Source organism: Amborella trichopoda, chromosome 11, assembly GCF_054954075.1.
Source record: "Amborella trichopoda isolate Santa Cruz 75 chromosome 11, AtrichopodaSantaCruz75HAP2 v2.0, whole genome shotgun sequence".
In the NCBI taxonomy this organism is placed as follows: domain Eukaryota; kingdom Viridiplantae; phylum Streptophyta; class Magnoliopsida; order Amborellales; family Amborellaceae; genus Amborella; species Amborella trichopoda.
Window position 1 is genome coordinate 34762576 of NC_142346.1, and position 20149 is coordinate 34782724.

The following is a 20149-nucleotide window of genomic DNA, read 5'->3' on the forward strand; positions in this document are numbered from 1 at the left end:
GACCTTAAACTGCATAGTCCTAGTTGCATTACTTTAAACTGCATAACCGAGGTCTAAGCTACATGACCTTAAACCATAGTGCACATCATGGCCACATGACGTTAAACTGCTTGGCCCAGGTCTAGGAGGCATGACCTTAAAGATGCCCCCATATATGCGCACACCCCCTTTTACATGCATCTTCACACACGTCCTCCCTAACCTACCCGTTCATGTGCACACACCACCTCCATTACCTCTCTAGTGAGACCACACATGCACACACGCCTTTTACGTGCATATTCGTACTCGTCTTCCCTAACCTACTCATTCGTTTGCGCGGACCGCCTTTGTTACCTATCCAGTGAGTCCATTCCATCATTACCATCGTTCACCAATCCCTAGTGAGTCTTACCCATGCTCACAAAAAGGAGAGCCATCTCGCCACCCATACTCGCCGTCAGCTAGTGGGTCACCATTACTCACCCACCGTCCATTCATCATCAACTCTTCACAAGCAACCTCGTGCCATCTCCTCAGAGTGAGTCAAAGCCATGACCCTACTCACTCATCATCATTACGGTCCAGCATGATCCTAAAATATAGTGCACATCCTGGCCGCATGACATTAAAAGGCTTCGCACAGGTCTCGAAGGCATGACCCTAAACATGCCTTCACAAAAAAAAGGCTTCGTGTGCACCTAGTCAAGGGAACACTATGAGTAAAAATGACGGACAGGTATCGTCTCAAAACCATGAGTAAAAGAGTTCCATGGAAAACAAAACCCAGGCACGGTGAAGACCCCAAAAGGCCATCGTAAGAAAAAATGGATGAAAAAGGTGGACATGACTGCAAGGTCATGGGTAAATGAGCCCAAAAATAAAAGAAGTTGGCGAGAACCATCCGTACAGTGCCACTTCCCCTGTTCAAGTGAAAACCCGTAAAAAGGCACTTCAACCGACGACACAAGTTGACACATGACGGACGCCTCAGCATACACTCAATTTCTAAATAATCACAATCCTAATGAGGTCTAACTAAAATCCTCAAATGTCAAGCATCAACCAACACAAAATGACTCATCAGGGAGTGAGAGCCGCATAAGATCTCCCACATTTCAACATCAACAACAACAAAGTTCTTGAGGGTGAGGACGATGACCAAAAGATCCCTCCAGAATGCTAAAGACCATCACGAAGGCAAGAAATTGATGAAGCGAGGGTCTAACTTGCCACAGGCTTTAGGGTATTCCTCACCAAATCCCCTAGTCTACATGGGACCAGACTTTCGGGATAGGTCAGAAGCCCCTGACTGAACCCTGCTAGACGGGACCTACAAAGATACCTTGAGCATCAAAAGCAAACCTGGTGTAGCAATGAACAATGCCGACCAAAAGGTTCTTAGCACTAGGCCTCCATGAGGGCCCGATTCTGCTCGAGGAGGTCTCGACAAAGGCCTCATGATTTAGAATCACAAATAGTCTCTTGAGGGTGAGGACTTCGACACGATCCCTCAAGCCTGATTCTGTTCGAGGAGGTCCTTACAAAGGCCCTGTGCTTCAGAATTGCAAATAGTCCCTTGAGGGTGAGGACTTCGACAAGATCCCTCATGCCTGATTCTGTCCGAGGAGCTCCATACAAAGGCCCCGTGATTCAGAATCGTAAATAGTCCCTTAAGGGTGAGGACTTCGACCGGGTCCCTCGGGTCTAATTCAGTCCAAGGAGGTCCCTACAAAGGCCTCACGCTTCAAACAAGCAAATAGTCCCTTGAGGGTGAGGACTGCAACAAGATCCCTCAAACTTCCCAAATAATTGCATTTCTTGATTCTCTCGAAGAATAACATTCGGCAAGGCATGTTGTTGGAAGATATTTTTCATCATCATGGGGCCCTCGCTCAATAAAAGCCTAGCAAAACAATGGAAATTTTGACAGTCTCATAATAGCCTCGGAACTGGCCAAGATCTTCTTGAGGTCTCTCAAAAGTCTCTTCCCAAGTTTCCTCGCATTCCGACATGTCTAAGGCAGTGCAGACTAAAAAACAAATTCGGAAAAATCGACCTCTAACACCCTAAAACAACCCCTATAACTAGAGCTAAATTTTTAACATCTCAAATTGTTGTGGAGCCATCACCATTGGATTCGGCATGGTCGAAACACCCAAAGGTCAAATTTCAGCTCGAACAGACACTCTAAGAAACATTATAAGCAAAAGAGTAAAACAAAATGACCCACACGCTATTCCCGTGCGGCCACATTGCAACTCCACACCATTGAAGGGATAGTCACGAACAGTGACTTTCGATGCTATATCTCACTCGTCTCAAGTCGGATCACGTTTAAATTTGGTGAGCATGTTCGTCGCATTAAGACGAGCTATTCGATATGTGGCATGCCCCGCGACGACAGTCGAGCACAAAGAAAATCTAGAGAGAAGTAACTGATATGTGAAGAAAGTGCATGAAATTCAACAGCGTCGTGCCTCGCAGCTCAATCAACGTGAGACCATTTCCATCACATGCGTAAGGTCCCGGGCCATCTTTGACCCTAACCCCGTACATGATGAACGGTTGAATTCTGCAAACGAAGCCGACGAAGCAACTGCAAATTCCGTGGCCAGAATTCTAAATTCTGGCCAAAATTCTAAACTTGCAAAATCTTTGTTCGGACACAAAATCGAGCTACGTTTTTTGCCCAGCGATCGTAACGGTATTCTCAGTATGATCTAGTGAAGATATCATCGAAAAATGTCAAGGAATGAGCACACTATCTATCTGAAGTTTCAAGATCCAATCAAATTTCAAGTCACTTGATCGTGCACTAAAAACACGATCTATGGCTCGAAGTTGGTATCAAACTGATCGTCATGCCGAGCTCAACAAGAAAATAATCATCTTTCGATCATCGGGCATCAGAACGACCTCGAATCATCCATGAAAAATCATGCACCTTCTAGGGCAACATAGGGACTATTCTGAAATTCCACATATTATTAGGAAGGGGCAAATCGGTCATTTTGTACCCTATTTTCTAATTTCTTTTAAAACATTTTAATCTTAATTTTCTGTAATTAGGGTTACTTTTGATCATCCACCCATGTTTGGGGTAATTCTATATATAAGTACCATCATTGTACCCACAAAAAAAGAACACAAACTCAATCCCTCATAAAAGAGAGTTTTTACTTGATACAGTTTCTCTTTCTTACCATTGTTGGGTCATGTTTAGAAAGAGAGAGCAAGGTGAGAGAAACTTCTGATCGATACCCTTAGGCTTGAGGTAGATCTTCTCTCTCTTCCTTTTTTTTTCTCTCTCTTCTTCTTTTTCTTTCTCTTCCTCTCTTTCTTCTTTCTCGTCTTCGTCTGAGTTCCTCGCGGAGGCCATTGGCAGCAGTGGCAGTATCATGCATGCCTCTCCCGTGGTCTCGCAGGTCATGCATGGTGATGATAGTGCCATGCACGAGTCTTCTTCCCCTTCTATTCATCTGTCTCTCTCTCCCAGTGAGGCATGCAGACAGCGCTGCTCATCGCCGTCCACATACGTAGTTGCGATGTCTTAGTGAAGATCCCAGGCGGTGAAACTCATTACTGCTCGTAGGGATCTTCCCTTGTTGCATGCCTATCGCAGATCGCGATACCTATAGCCGCCTGCTAGAGACCTCGACAACACCTATCGCCGTCTGTGAGCTTCCTTCACGGACTCGATGCCCATCGCTTTCCGCGAGCTTCCTCCACTCGTTCGGTGCTCATCGCCATTCTTCGCGCATCCCACGCCTGTCGCCATGCGCCTCATGAGAACTATCACCACGGGCTTCGCAGATGCCTATCGTCGCATGCTCCATGAGAGGCTATCACCTCCTGCGCAGTAGCGCGTTACCTTCTTATGTTGCCAATGGTGATGTCTAGCATCGTCTGTAGTTGTCTACTCACCCTCTAGCCATGAGCAATAGTGTTTAGCGTCATTCCAAGGCCGTGAAACTGCTACTCCACGATCATGGGTGGCAATGCCTAGCGTCGTCGGGCCCCTTTCCCCTCCACTGTCTCTCTCTCTTTCTTTTCGCTCTTTTTCCTTCTCTTCACTCTTATCTCTCCTTACTTGATTGAGGTGGACTTAACCTAGCATCGCCACATCAACCTCGGTTTCAAGTAGTATTGCCACCATGCTGATCCTGAGTACCATACCCATCTTGCTACCACTCCGAGTCGATCATTGTCTGGATATCAAGCTAGTCTCGTCCCTTCATCAATATTTTTCCTTTTTGCCACTTTTGCTAGAAACTTTCACTTCATCACTCTAACCCCGCACATTCTTAGCCATGCAGATGTGCAATGCCCTAAGACAAGGGTGGGTCTCTTCGACCCACTTGTCTTGCAAATTAACCATCGTAGTATTGTGTAGCAAAACAAGGAGATTACAATTCTAGGGAGGCAATTTCGAACCAGCTATAGCAGCTGGGGGCCGTTTCAATGTGATCTAAGAGGGCGCCCATGCGAGCCAGCCCGAGTAAGTCTCGAACCCACCTTAAATTCCTCTCTCATCGATTTGTATACCTGCCCTTGCTCTTGAGCAAGGTTCTGAGAGAGCAATCTCAATTCCCAGGTTCACTAGAAACCCGAGATACGTGCCTCTAGATCACCTAGATCAAGAAGGCGAGATCGAGGCATCTAACCACTAGGCATCTTATAAAAATGGACGGCCTATATTAATTGGGCCAAAAAAATATTTTCTAGGTTATCTTTTTAAATATTTCATTTTTGTGATTGTTTATTAGAATGAAAAGATTGTATATTTTAAAATTTGAATCAAACAAATGGCTCCCTAACAATGTTTTTGAAGATTGTTGCATTATATTACTAATAAAGAGTAGGACAAGGCAAGAAGATTTTCTTTGGATAAAGGAAGGAAAATTGTTTCATGCGGGTTGGACCACATGTCTACATATGCAGTCGAGAGAGTGTACAACATCCATTTTAAAAATGTATGCAAGTAGGTGCTCCATCTAAAAACAATAGAAACTAACAGTCCAAATGTTTTCTTACTAGAATTATTATTTCTACTCTTTTAAATTTATTTATTTATTCATATTCATGATCTCCAAATTAGATATTACATATCCTTGAAAATTAAGTCTTAAAATTCATATAAAAAATAGATTTATTAAGAGGACTGCATTTCTACATATGCGGGCTCAGCCGCATAGAAACTGGGTCCTTTTGTTTGGTTAAAGAAATTTTTACACTTTATTTTGGGGAAATTTATGTACGGACTGTTTTTATTATTATGATTTAATACGAAAGTAGGCCGTTATTACCTGGAATGGCGGTTCATGAAATTTTTTTTTTTTTTCAAGTTTTCCGGTAGTCCGATGTTGTAAAGCCCCATACGTTATAACGCTCAAGTGTTTTCTTTTCTTTTTTGTATTTTTTAGTGTTTTACCATCGGTCCGATGTTTACAAAGTCGGAACGCTTTAGTTACACCCATGAATCCCTTGCTTTCTCTATTTCTCGCTCTTTGCTCTCTCTCTCTCTCTCTCTCTCTCTCTCTTTCCAGCATGATTATTTTATATCTCTCTACTCTTTTGCTCTCTCTACTCTATCTCTATCTACTCACGCTCTATCTTCTCACTCGCTTTTTATCTCTCTTTACTGGCATCTTATCTTGGTTCACTCTGTCTTATCCTCTTATCAATTTGAACCTTGTTTTTTTATTTGCCCTAAATGTTTAGAGTTTTCTACTAGGGTTTCATATTTGGTCATCGCAAAGATATTGAAGTTGGACGAAACAGATTTCTGATGTACACAAAATGAATTTAAATTTTGTGTGTCGATTTTTGTAAATATTGAAACACTAGAGCTCTAAAGGGGCTCCTGTGTGTGTTTGATTAATATTTTTATTTAATCTAAAATTGCTACATTTATCATTAGTATAGTGTATTAAACATAAGTAACTACAATTTATGTTGATTCTTATATCTAGATGCTCATTTTATGTATTATCAAATTGATTGAATCAATATCTTTATGCTTCATATGCATTATAAGAACTGGGTGATGGTAAAAATATTTATATTTAATTTTGGCTTCTGGTATTTGGATTCACATTCCATGTTTTATGAAGATATTGAATCAATGTCGTGATGTATCTTAGGTTTATTGACATTTGGGTGCTTTATGTTTGGAATCATTGAAAATTGTAATATTTATCAGTGGTTCACTGGGTTATCCAGTAACTTGTGAACATTTGTAGTCCTTGTCGTTTATTCAGTACCTTGTGAAATGGCTGACATTTCTTTTAGCAATTAATCATAGTGAATAATTTGGGTTCTCTATGCAATTAGTGCAGGTTTTTTTATCTGTATTTTGGCTCTTGGGTGCCTTTGACTACGGCTATCTCCCATTGACTCTATGGGGCTGCCATGTGAGTCATCATAATGGCCACAACTAGAGTGAGGTTGTTACGTCATTATGGTTGTTCCTTTCAGAGAAAGCTAAGTGATGGACGAATGTACTACAAGGGCGCGAATGTGAAAGCTGTTTTGTATAATGGGAATGACTCGTTGGACCAGTTAAAGATGCGCATGGGGTCTATTGCGCATTGTGACCCTAGGAATTTGACGATTATATATCTAGAGAGTGATATTTTAGTAGAAGTAAACGAAGATGCAGATGTGACATGTATGTTGTTGGTGGCTTCCAATGGTCATGTATGTCTTGCGAATTAACCATTCGAAGTATTTCATAGGTAACATCAAACAAATTTTGCGGGCGTAGCTCCATCATGAGGACCATCAACGAGGATCAGGTAATACTTATGACATATATGTTATCGTGTAGTTCAACATTTATAAGTAACACTTACTGAATCCTTTGAACTTACCTTTTCAGCCGCCCCATTCAACCAGTGCCCATCCCTATCGTCCGAAATGTAGTACATATATGTGATGCGCACTCCGAAAGTGCGAGACGCATCCGACTTGATCCCGATGATATGCATCTATTAGATTCTCCATGCAATTCAGTCTACTCACATAGTCATCTCTATATACGACAAGAATTCGAGAATGTCAGGATACTCCGTAATGATGTAGCAGATTATTATATATATCAAAATTTTGTCATAAAGCATCTGAAGAGCGACCAAGATCTTTTAGTTGCAATCAACTGGCGAGGGGTACAAAGTGCGATGCTCTAAAGTTCCACCGCAAAGTATTCTAAGGTGAGAGAGTTGTTAAATAACCACACTTGTATGGATCAAATAGAAAGGACTCACCAGCCATTAGCACAAAGCCAGTAGGTAATGAGGAAATTTAAACCCCGTTTGACCAACCAAATAACTATGAGACCCAAAGATATTAAGAATGATATTCAATGCAAATATGGTGTGATGTTGTTGTGACATAAATGATTCTGGGATCACATAACTAGTCATATATAGGGGTATCCCTATATATGGAGAAGCTACGAGTCACCAAACCCCAAACTTTAGGAAACATACTACAGAACGTGACTATAGATTCCAACATATATTCTTGTCCTTTTATCCTTTCCTTAACAGGTTTTTGTATGGTTGTAAGTCTCTTATTGGTTTGGATGGGACATTTCTTAAGGGAACATACAAGGGGACTCTGTTGAGTGTTATTAGCGCAGATGCTGATGGTGGCATGTTCCCCGATAGCATTCATTGTAGTAGAGAATGAGGCAAACATACTTTGATATACTTTCTTAATTGCCTGAATGAGTTGCCCAATACACAGCAACACTTGTGTCATTTGACGATTGTTCGGACTGACAGAAACCGCTATTACAACCACTAGAATGTATCTTCCCGGACTGCTACCCAGGGTTTTGCATGCGTCATTTGGGAGAGAACTTCCAAAGGCAATTGAAGAACATTACTTAGAAGAGTTCGAAGAATAGTATGGAAGGTAACCATTGCAGTAAGGGTAGAAGAGTTCAAGGAAGAGATATCAAGAATACGGGAAGTTGATCCTCAAGTTTATGACTGAATAAAGGCACAACCACATTAATATTGTGGGTGCATGTTCAGAGTACGGAGAGACCTAGAGTTTGGGGCCATCTGATTTCGGGGAACCAGGAATCGCTGAATCATAATTGGCCGAAATTTCTAATTTTTAAATTTTTATTATTTCTAATTATATTTGTATATCGATGTCACCACCCTTCGGAAGCCAACCCTAGATTTTTAAAATACTGTGTGAGCCTGTACTGGTTCCCCTAAATTTTAAATTGAGACTTTATGTACACTTGTGTTTTAATTACTAGACATGCATTTCTCCATATATAGCATTTAAGGCTCACAATTCACTAGAAAAAGCAATGCAAAGCATTGCTAACTTAATTTAGGCACAACGATATTATCCAGGTGACATGAGCAACCGCGATACTTAAGGAAAATTTAAGCGCCACAAATGAGGATGATAACACATTGTCAATAATTAGAAGTCCAGATTTTTATATATATATGATCTACGAACATCATTTTTTATGCTTCAGTTTCTTTAATTTGTAGGAGCAATGAAATACATGGCCATTCTTGCCCTCTTCTTGGTGCTACTGTTACTCTCTTCTGCAAGTAACAATTTGAACACAATTTTCTATTTATTTTATGTACATTTCAAGCTTTTGAAGCAATATTTGTCTCTTTAAATAGCTACATTGAAACATTATTTAGGTTACAAAGAATGAATTGGGGAGTGAAACCTCATAGAGTCTGATGGAACTCGCTTGGGTAGTGTACATTCGTTAAAAGCCTATAAATTAAAAAAAGAAGAGTAATTTACATACGGACCTTAAAACTTTAGGTAAAATATAAAAAGCTCTGCTTATATATAGAAAGTACAAAGAAGGTCGGTCAACCCGTTTCAACTAGATCAAATCCTGAATACTAGTGATTATTTTATGCTTCTTTAAACCTTTGTTTATAAATTTGAGTTACACTGCAAATCATCAAACGTCATCAATTCCAAGTAACTTGGCCAAGTCGGAGTCACCTCAGTAAACGCTGACTTATACTTTGTACAACATCATTTTAAAGTTCCTCAAGGATTCACTGAGTAATATTATCTTATGCGTGCGATTTGTATAGAGTTGAGGCTCCAAACAATCAAAGTAAAAAGCACCTTTAAATAGTATCGAGAAATATGGTTTCAAAACTAGAAATCTTTCTGATACTCTTAAAATATATTTTCATCTTTAATTATAAAATTTAAAGCTTCAAAAATATTGTAGATTTAACATATCTTGGAAAACTTGAAAACCTTGAAAATTGACGGTCCAAAAATGTGTTACAAGATGCACTATTTCCAAAACTTAAAATCTAATTTTTTCTTATGTCCATGCATTTTGATGTCGAGATGATCAATTGGAGGATATTTGAGCATCAAAATAACCTCGTCTAATAAAATATTTTAGATAGGCTCTAATTTGATTATTTAGAGCCTCGGCTCTATATAATTTTTTCCGTATTGATGGTCAATTGATGGACAATACCCTAAACAAATTGATATTTATCGACCACTTTACTAACATATTTGGTCCACTTTAGCCTACTCATGGATAAACCCCTATTGTTTAGCCCCTAGATTTTGAAGCACGCTGCAATTGTCTACCAAAGTGATTGAATGAATACAATTTTTTTGCTTAGTTCATTATTGAAATTGTTAAACCAATGGGAAGTCCTTGTATTGCACCCCTTTCATGGTAGGGCCTTCATTACCACTGATTAACCAAAACAAAAGTGCGAATTATCAAAAAAAAAAAAAAATGCACCATCTACCCATTAAAATTCCATAGAAGAGTAATCATCGATATTTAAACAATTACAGTTTATTGTTTAAGAGTGATGATCGTATGAGACCCTCCCATATCTATGTGTTTAGGACCCCAAAAGATCACCATTAAATTTAACATAGATTTCTAAAAAATTCAAGTCCCACACCCATGTGATAACTTTTCTAGAGATCTGTGCCAAATTTAATGGTGATCCTTTGAGGTCCTACACACATGAGTGTGGGAGGGTCTCATAGGATCATTACTCATTGTTTGAGAGTAATGATTTTAACAATGAGTAATGATCCTATAAGACCCTCTCACACTCATATGTGCAGGAGCCCAAAGGATCACCATTAAATTTGGCATAGATCTCTAGAAAAGTTATCACATGGGTGTGGGACTTGACTTTTTTAGAGATCTATGTCAACTTTAATGGTGATTCTGTGGGATCCTACACACATGGATGTGGGAGGGTCTCATAGGGTCATTACTCTTAAACAATGAATAATGATCTTATTAGACCCTCCCACACCCATGTGTATAGGAATCCAAAGGATCACCATTAAATTTGGCATAGATCTCTAAAAACGTTATCACATGAGTGTGGGACTTGACTTTTCTAGAGATCTATCCCTAATTTAATGGTGATCCTTTGGAGTCCTACACACATGGGTGTGGGAGGATCTCATAGGATCATTATTCATAAACAATTACATTTTATTTGGATCAGCATTCTCAAAATAGCTTTCACAGTATTCTTTCAAATTTCTTTTCCAATGAGTTAGTAACTATCACTCTCTTTTTCTCTAATATTATTTTTATTGTTGATGGAGTATATAGTAATGAGCAAGTGTACTATGCTCCAATGGGAGTATATTGTGCATCACTCCCTCGCCCAAAATACCTATTTAGGACGATTTTAAGTCCAAAATTTTGGGAACCATATAAGAATAATTAGATGATTATTTTAAAAATAAAATATTCGAATTTTGAGTTTTAGAATATATAAATTTAGCATTACAAATATTGGACGGTCACAATTCAATTTTGAGGTACTATTTTTTTCTATAACATCGACAGTTTCTTTAGGAACATTTTTTAATTGAGGTTAGTATAGGGGTTTTTGAGATTACATCCCCAAAATTTGAGATCCAAAAAGTATCCGTAGCATGTGTTTTGCCCGAAGGAACAAATAGATAGCAGTCTGCAGGAATAGGAAGTCTTTTGGCTATAATATTTCTCCCCCTCCCCCCCCCCCCCCCCCCGCCACCCCCCCCCCCCCCCCCCCCCCCTCTCTCTCTCTCTCTCTAGGTTGGGAAATGGTGCATGGCGACTGCACAAACAAGGTCCCCATGAAAAATTGCAATATTTTTTCATGCGGCCTTTGCTGCGTAAATCATTTTAAGGGAGGAGAAAGCAACAATTGCATTGCTCCCACCGTTTGCGAGTGTACACATCCCTGCTAGGCACCATATTCATCATCTTGTTATCCTAATGTTGGCCGACTCCAATTAATTAAAAGAAGGCTATGATGATGATGAATTTTCTTACCTGGTTAAATCAAATAAATGCCAGGTTAAATCAAGCAAGGCTACATTGATGGGGAATAATTGGGTTTGCTTTAAATAAAGGCAACATCTTTTGTCTTTGAAATTTTAAATGGGACGTTGCCTTAGTAATTTCTTTTGGTTTAAGTTTTTTTCTTGGATGGATAATGAATACTCCCAATGTGACTATCCAAATCTATGGTCATGAGTGTTGTAGTCATTCAATTTTGGGATGAATTGCGATGAAAAGAAAGTGAGATCCATTAAAATGTGAGATAACCCATGGGATAAGTCTCATCCTAATTTTTCAACACAGTACAGATGAGTAGCTTATAAAGAATATGCTTCTCAGAACGAGAGTTTATTATTTTTTCAGTGAGTCAGTGGGGAAAGGGCCCTTACACTTGATAGGAATTGAACCTAGGATGTAGCGTTGCAAGTCGTCAAGTGCTAATCAATTAAGCCCCGACTCTTTTCCTAAGAATGAGAGTTCATTCACAATGAAGCGCTACATATTTCTTGTAGCTTTAAGAAAAGGAAAATGTAATTCTTATAACTTTAAGACAAGGAAAATGTTTGGATAAAGCCGCAGCCCTATCAAAATAAGTAAAACCTCACCTTAAAACTCACTAAAAATTGAAGTTTTGACATTGGAAATGTTCAAGTCGATTATTCGGCCTTGACCATTATGGTTGTGAAAACATATCGAGATTTGTAGCCCTAAAGATAGCATATAATGTAACCCATTATCCAAACAGTTCATTTCACCCTAAAAAAAAGTATTCACGAATCTGAAAGATTTGTACTATTTTTTTAGCTTCAAATTTCATAGTCTTTATTGGAAGTTGATTTAAAGCCATTATAGAGATTTCCAATACCCTAAGTGCTTTCTAGATAAAGTTTTATCTTATTTTTACCATTTTTTTGAATTTTTCTAAAATACTTACCATAATTTGTACACACAATATGGGTCGCTTGCTTATCAGTTGAAATCTTACCTAAATACTATAAGAATTACTTGTCTGCTCAAGAAGCTTCACAAATTTTATCTCATAAAACAATCAATCCAGCATAAATGCCCGCACCATAAAGCAAACACATGAAGCAAGCAAGTTCATTAAAGAACAAGCACCATCCATGAAATCAATACAAGTTCATCTATAAGGGAGTGGATTAAGCAAGTGAGGGCAAAGAAGCCATCCTTGAAAGCTAACAGGCTTTTAAGGATGGTTGATGATATCAAAAGGCCATCTATTGGAATGAATGGGCTAGCAATTTCGTTGGGTCTAGACTTAAATATTGGACTTCATGGATTAGTACTAGATTTGGGTCTATCTTTGACCCTATTAGATATTTAAACCATTAAAGTTTATCAGGGTCAGCATTTTAGTATTCTTTCAAATTTATTTTCCAATGAGTTAGTAATTCTCACTCTCATTATCTCTAATATTATTTTTATTGTTGGTGGGGTGTATAGTAATGGGCAAGTGTACTATGCTCCCATTGGAGTATATTGTGCATCACTCCCTGACCTAAAACACTTATTTTGGAAATTTTTGTTTAGTCCAAAATTTTGGGAATCATATAAGAATAATTAGACAATTATTTTCAAAATAAAATATTTGAATTTTGAGTTTTAGGAACACATAAATGCATCATTACAAAAATTGGACTGTCTCGATTCAATTTTGAGGCACTATTTTTTTCTAGTACGTAGATAGTTTCTTTAGGAATGTTTTTGAATTGGGATAAGTATATGCATTTTAGAGATTACATTGCCAAAATTTGAGATCAAAAAAGTATCCCTAGCATTTGTCTGAATGAACAAATGGATAGCAGTCCGCAGGAGTAGGAAGTCTTTTGGCTATAATAATTCCTGCCCCAGCCCTGAAGGTGGGGAAATCGCACAAGGCGACTGCACAAACAAGGTCCCCATGGAAAATTGCAATATTTTTTCATGCGGCCTCTTCTGCATAAATCAATTTAAGGGAGGAAGTAGTGATTACAGTGCTCCCACCGTTTGCGAGTGCACACATCCCTGCTATCTACCACATTTATCATTTGGTTATCCTAATTCTAACCAAGCAATTAATTGAGAAGATTTTATTTTAATGACGAATTATCTTATCTGGTTAAATCAAATAAATGCTAGGTTAAATCAAACAAGGCTATGTTGATGTGGAATAATTGGGTTTGCTTTAAATAATGCAACAGATTTTTAGAGATAATAATTCAGATTTTTAGGGATACGTTTATCTTTCTTCATGAGTATTCTTATTTCTATACTTCTTCTTCTTGTAATGGCGCGTTTTCTTTCTTGGATCCTTCCAGGAAGCCTTGGATCTCCTTTGAACAAACAGAGCTATTGCTGAACGCAGCAGACCCTTCACAGGAATTATCCATATTGTTTTTCACTATGCCAGTTTACTGTAGTACTTCATTACTGGCTTCATGCTAACGGTCGGTGCGTCTTCTATTTGATCCATACAAGTGTGGTTATTTAACAACTCTCTCACCTTAAAATAATTTGTGCTGGAACTCTAGAGCATCGCACTATCCTGTTGTACCCCTCCCCAGTTGATTGCAACTAAAAGATCTAGGTCGCTTTTCAGGTACTTCATGAAAAATAATTTATATATATAATAATCTGCTAAAGGATTATGGAGTAGCCTAAGATCCTCGAACTCTTGTCATATATAAAGATGAATATGTGAGTAGACTGAACTGCATGGAGAATCTGATAGATGCATATCATTGGGATCAAGCCGGATGTGTCTCGCCCTTTCGGAGTCCGCATCACATGTATGTACTACATTTTGGATGATGGGGAAGGGCACTGGTTGAATGGGATGGCTGAAAAGGATTCAATAAGTGCTAATTATAAATGTTGAAATACACGATAAACATATATGTCATAAGTATTACCTGATCCTTGTTGATGGTCCTCATGATGGAGTTACACCCGCTATATTTGTTTGATGTTCCCTGTTTTTTACTTCGAATGGTTAATGTGCAATACATACATGACCATTGGAAGCCACCAACAACATATACGTCACATCTATATCTTCGTTTACTTCTACTAAAATATCACTTTCTAGATATATAATCGTCAAATAGCTAGGGTCACAATGCGCAATAGACCCCATGTGCATCTTTAACTGGTCCAATGCGTCACTCCCATTATACAAAGCAGCTTTCACATTCTCGTCCTTGTAGTACATTCGTCCATCATTTAGCCTTCTCTGAAAGGAACCACAATAATAACGTAACAACCTCACTCCACTTGTGGCCAGTATGATGACTCAAATGACAGCCCTGTACAGTCAATGGAAGATAGCCGTAGTCAAAGACACCCTAAAGCCAAAATACTGATAAAAAAACCTGCACTAATTGCATAGAGCACCCAAAATATTCATTAAAATTAATTGCTAAAAGGAATGTCACCCATTTCACAAGGTACTGAATAAACGACACGGACTAAAAATGTTCACAAGGTATTGAATACCCCAGTGAGCCACTGAACAATTTTCAATGATGCCATACATAGAGCACCCAAATGTCAAAAAACCTAAAAAACATCACGACATTGATTCAATATCTTCATAAAACATGAAATGTGCATCCAAATACCATCAGCCAAAATTACATATAGAAAATTTTAGCATCACCCGGTTCTTATAATGCATATGAAACATAAAGATATTGATTCAATCGATTTGATAAAACATAAAATGAGCATCTAGATACAAGAATCAACATAAATTATAGTTACTTATGTTTAATACACTATACTAATGATAAATGTAGCAATTTCATATTAAATAAAAATATTAAGCAAACATAGACAGGAACCCCTTAGAGCTCTAGTGTTCCAATATTAACAGAAATCGACACAAGAAATTTAAATTCATTTTGAGTACATCAAAAATCTGTTTCGGCCAACTTCAATATCTTTGCGATGATCAAATACGAAACCGTAGTAGAAAACTCAAGAAATTTAGGGCAAATCAAAAAGCAAGGTTCAAATTGATAAGAGGGTAAGAGAGAGTGAACCGAGAGCAGATGCCAGTAAAGAGAGGTAAAAAGCGAGCAAGAAGATAGAGCGTGAGTAGATAGAGATAGAGATAGAGTAGAGAGAGATAGAGTAAAGAGAGATAAAATAATCATGCTGGAGAAAGAAAGAGAGAGAGAGAAAAAGAGGCAAAAAACGAGAAATAGAGAAAGCAAGAGATTCATAGGTGTAACTCAAGCGTTTCGATATTGTAAACATCGAACAGATGGTAAAAAGTAAAAAATATAAAAAAGAAAAGAAAAACACTTGAGTGTTCTAATGTATGGGGCTTTACAACATCAGACTATTGGCAAACCTGAAAAAAATAAAAAATTTCAGGATCCGTCCTTCTAGATAATAACGGCCGACTTTTGCATTAAATCTTAGTAATAAAAACAGTCTGTACGTAAATTTCCCAAAAATAAAGTGTGTAAAAAATCCTTTGGCCAAACAAAAGGACGCAGTTTCTATGCGGCCAAGGCCGCATACGTAAAAATGTGTTCGCCTTAATAAATCTATTTTTTAGAAGAATTTTAAGACTTAATTTTTAAGGATATGTAATATGTAACATGGAGATCATGAATATGAACAAATAAATAAATTTAAAAGACTAGAAATACTAATTCTAGGAAGAAAACATTTGGACTGTTAGTTTCTATTGTTTTTAGATGGAGCACCTACTTGCATACATTTTTAAAATGAATGTTCTACACTCTCTCGCTGCATATTTAGAGATGCGGTCCAACCCGCATGAAACAATTTTCCTTCCTTTAACCAAAGAAAATCTACTTGCCCAGTCCTACTCTTTATGAGTAATTCTATCATTTGCCACGTGACGTGCATGTATTGGATGTAGATCTTCATTAGTAATTCAAGATTTTCATGTGTTCATAGATCTTCTTGATTTGAACTATTTTTTTCTCTAAATTTTTATAATTAGAGATAAAAATGGAATCTCAGATCACCTGAAAAAAAAAATTACACCAAAATTACCTCTTATAATTCAATGTTTCAACCTTCTTCAAACTACAACCCTTGAGTAAATTCAAAACTCCAAAAATCTTCTATAAAAAAAGAGATCCATCAGTAACTCTTTCTCCGAGGGAGTATTTTACTGCATGATCCAGAGGGACCTTGGTGTAAGTGATTATCACTGAATGCAGGAAAAATACCAGCCTCGAAATGACATCCCTGCTCAAACTTCTAATAAGATGCATTATTTAAAGAACAAAGTTTCAACATCACTGAGAAAGTAGAGAGATAGATAGAGAGAGGTAGAGATAGTGAGAGAGATGGAGGAATATGGGCCTGTTCTTGCATAGGTCCTGATTCAGATAATGTGTACTTTGATGTACCTTATCACTAAAGTTGAACTTTCTCAAGGCATGAGCACTCATGTCTTTGTAACATACAGAACATTTTCGCGAGAGTCTCCCTTTCTCCCTTGGCTTACTTCCTCGAATGGTAACCCAATTGTTCTCTCTTCGGAGGCATACCTAATGCGTTCTCTCTCTACCTCTCTGTCTCTCTGTGTTTCTCTCTCTAAAGTGAAATTTGATAGGTAATTGCAGGAAGAGGCGGCATCCGTTGCGATTCAAGAAAGCATGTCAGTTCCTCTTGCTTGCATTTTTAGGGAAAATTCAAGCATTTCTTCTTCATGTTTGCTGGTTTTCCTGTATAAGTTGTAACGATCACGAGTGTATACACTATGGACGTGCAGGATCACCATATCACAAAACTGTTACCTCTTACACCTCTTCCACCTTTGCTGCCAGAGTTTGTAAACTGATCCCTGTCATCACTTTTGTAATGCCCTACTTCCTCATGTAAAATGTTTAGAATCTCAAACTATTTGCAAAGAACTCCCCATATATTTATTTATTGATTAAAGAATACACAAGAACTCTATAAATATACTGATAATACCAATTCTGGATAGATACCAACAGTTCTTGATAATAGCAATTCTGGATAGATACCAACAGTTCTTGATAATAGCACTTGTTAGGATTTAATAACCCCTTAGATGCGAAAAAAAGAATCTCAAAATTGGATCTTACCAATATCGTGTATTTATCCAGCTCGAAATAAAATAGCTGAGAGCACGAGGGAGAAATAAAACATAAAACACACACACCACAAGAGCACAAAGATTTACATGGTTCACCTCAAGAGAACTACGTCCATAGGCATGGCAAACTAAAATCCACTATACCAATGAAAGTTACATTACAAGTTTTGCGACATAAAGTTACCTCCATAATCCTCGACAAAACTTAGTCAAGTAAACCCTTTTAGATCCAGTCACCCCATCGGCACCATCGTTGACCTCTCATCTGCATTAAACCATTGTCCAAGAAGAGATCATCTATATTCTACCGCTAAACCACTATCCAAGAGGAGAACTTTGAGAGCAACCATCTCATCTCTATTCCACAACTAAACCATTGTCCATGAAGATACCATCTCCGTTCCATAGCTAAATCACTCTCGAGAAAAAAAAACTACTTTGCACTTTTATTAATGGTAAAAATGAGTCTCTTTCAACAATGAATCTAGACCGTCCACTTGATGAATTTAAAGATCTAGGCCTTTATGAATTCAAAATCATTTTTTTTTTAATATTGTTAATCTAATGATAATAAAATTATCTAAAATCTTTGAAAAGAAAAAAATCATTCTAAGGCCTAAATCTGAACATCTTACCAAAACGGAAGGCCTATATCAATTGGGTTAAAAACATACTTTATAGGTTGCATTTTAAAAATTTTATTTTTCGGGATTATTCATTAGAATGAAAAGAATGTATAATTTAACATTTGGATCAAACAAATGGGCCTAACATGATTTTTTAATGTTGTTGCATTATATTACTATACAACCGGTACATGAAGTCACTCCCCACAGGCTAACTGTTACTGCGTTAGCCAATGGCCCAGATTGAATATGGGCCAATCTGACAATCACGACCTTATTTCATATTTGAATTTTCATTTTTTATCTACTAATCCAAATCACTTGAATATTTTGGCATACATTCTACTTATTAAGGTTCACCATATAAAAATATCAAAACAGTAATTTGTAAAATATAAATTAACCAAAATACCCCAGATATGTTTCAAGGGTATTTTGATCAATTTATATTTTTCAAATTATTTTATTATATTCTAATATTGTTTTAAAATAAACGTTAAAAATTTCAAGTTATTTGAATTTATATTAAAAAATAAAAATAAAAATACAAAATGAAGTCGTGACCATTGGATTGGGCCCAGATTCAATCTGAGCTGTTGGCTAACACTGTAGCGGTCAGCCCATGGGCTGACAGGATCTTGTACCTATATATATATATATATATATATATATATATATATATATATATATATATGTGTTTGTCTAGAATTAACAACCCCTCAAAATACAAATGTTAAAGTTAGAAGGAGTTATGATGGGTGTATTTGTTAAAAAAAGCATTACTTTTTATTAAAAAATTATTTTAATAAGCAACTTAACATTAAGCAAGGGTAAATTTGAAATTTTTACAAAAGTACAATGGCATTTTGGAAGTTAGTTTCTTGAAATTTTATTTGTGGAGTACCTTTGTCTTTTAGTAAAAATTTCAATTTTACCTTTTATGGAGATGAAAAAAGTACCAATTATATTGTAGTAATATTTACAAAATTGTCCTTATTTAATGATGAAGATATCACAAACAATAATTTTTAAAAAAAAATAGACTACAAAATTAGTAAATCTACCCTTCACAACTCCCTCTATCTTTAAACTCTGTAATTTTATGGGTTGTGAAGTTTAGATTATCCCTATATATATATATATATATATATATATATTAACTGTCTAAAGTAACCTAAATATAATAATATACTAATAATTATAACTAATGAAAATGGGGATATATCTACTAATAGCCAAGTAGTATAAGGGGATTTCGTATACTTTAATGCTGAAAACAATTCTAAATTGCATTATCAAACATAATGATTACAAACTCAAATGGACTAAAACATATATGGACTATAACATATTATAGACTAGACATGACTAAACATATTGTATTCAAGACTTTTAAACATACTGTATTACAAAAAGACAGTATGGACAAATACATATAAGAAACTGTATAAACAGACTTTCTTACAGACTCATAACAGACACATGAAAAGAAAGAAGAAAAGAAAGAAGGGCTTACTATTTACAGATGCAGTAACTGCAGAAAGCCTTCCACTAATTGGGACAATAACTTGGGAGACTGTCCCAATTACAATCACACATAAGATTTTACAAAGGAGAATGAAGAGAGAGAGAGAGAGATCAGAGCTGAAGAAAGAAGAGAGAGATCAGAGCTGAAGAGGGAGGCTCAATCAAAGGATGCCCTTAAAGTTCTGAGGAGTTTCGTATTTATAGTGGCGGGACTTCAAACTTATTCCATTCTATTTTATTTTCTTTAAGAGAAGCCGTTTGATTTGCGCCAGCTGGATGATGCTTTCTTTTGATGGATGCCAAATGGTCGGTTTGTATTTGTTAGTGATAAAGAAGAGGGCAAGTGGATGGCTATGATGATATGGAATCTTCTTTAATAAAGGTGAAAAGACAAGTGTAATGAGTGGGAATCTTTCTTTTTTATAAAGCGACAGGTGTAGGGCCTCAGGAATCTGCTTTATGTTGGTGCTATCTTGTCAAGCTGAGGGAATCCTTACTGTTGATAGTACGACTTGACTATGCTGATAGGATGGAATACCGGGTCGGGTCAATATA

General features: G+C 37.1%; 1 long non-coding RNA gene across 7 annotated transcripts; it reads right to left on the minus strand.

Annotated features, from left to right (window-relative positions):
- Window positions 1-13932: 13932 nt before the first annotated feature.
- On the minus strand, window positions 13933-19776 carry LOC105420848 (uncharacterized). Of its 7 annotated transcripts, none has more exons than XR_016044996.1 (7): window positions 19584-19776; window positions 17626-17706; window positions 17431-17466; window positions 17116-17184; window positions 16726-17043; window positions 14242-14634; window positions 13933-14169 (listed from the first exon to the last, which is right to left on the minus strand). It is a non-coding gene; the product is annotated as an uncharacterized LOC105420848 (long non-coding RNA). The 7 variants fall into 7 exon arrangements; XR_016045000.1 differs by having other exon boundaries at window positions 17116-17187; XR_016044999.1 differs by lacking the exon at window positions 17431-17466 and having other exon boundaries at window positions 17116-17138.
- Window positions 19777-20149: the final 373 nt, after the last annotated feature.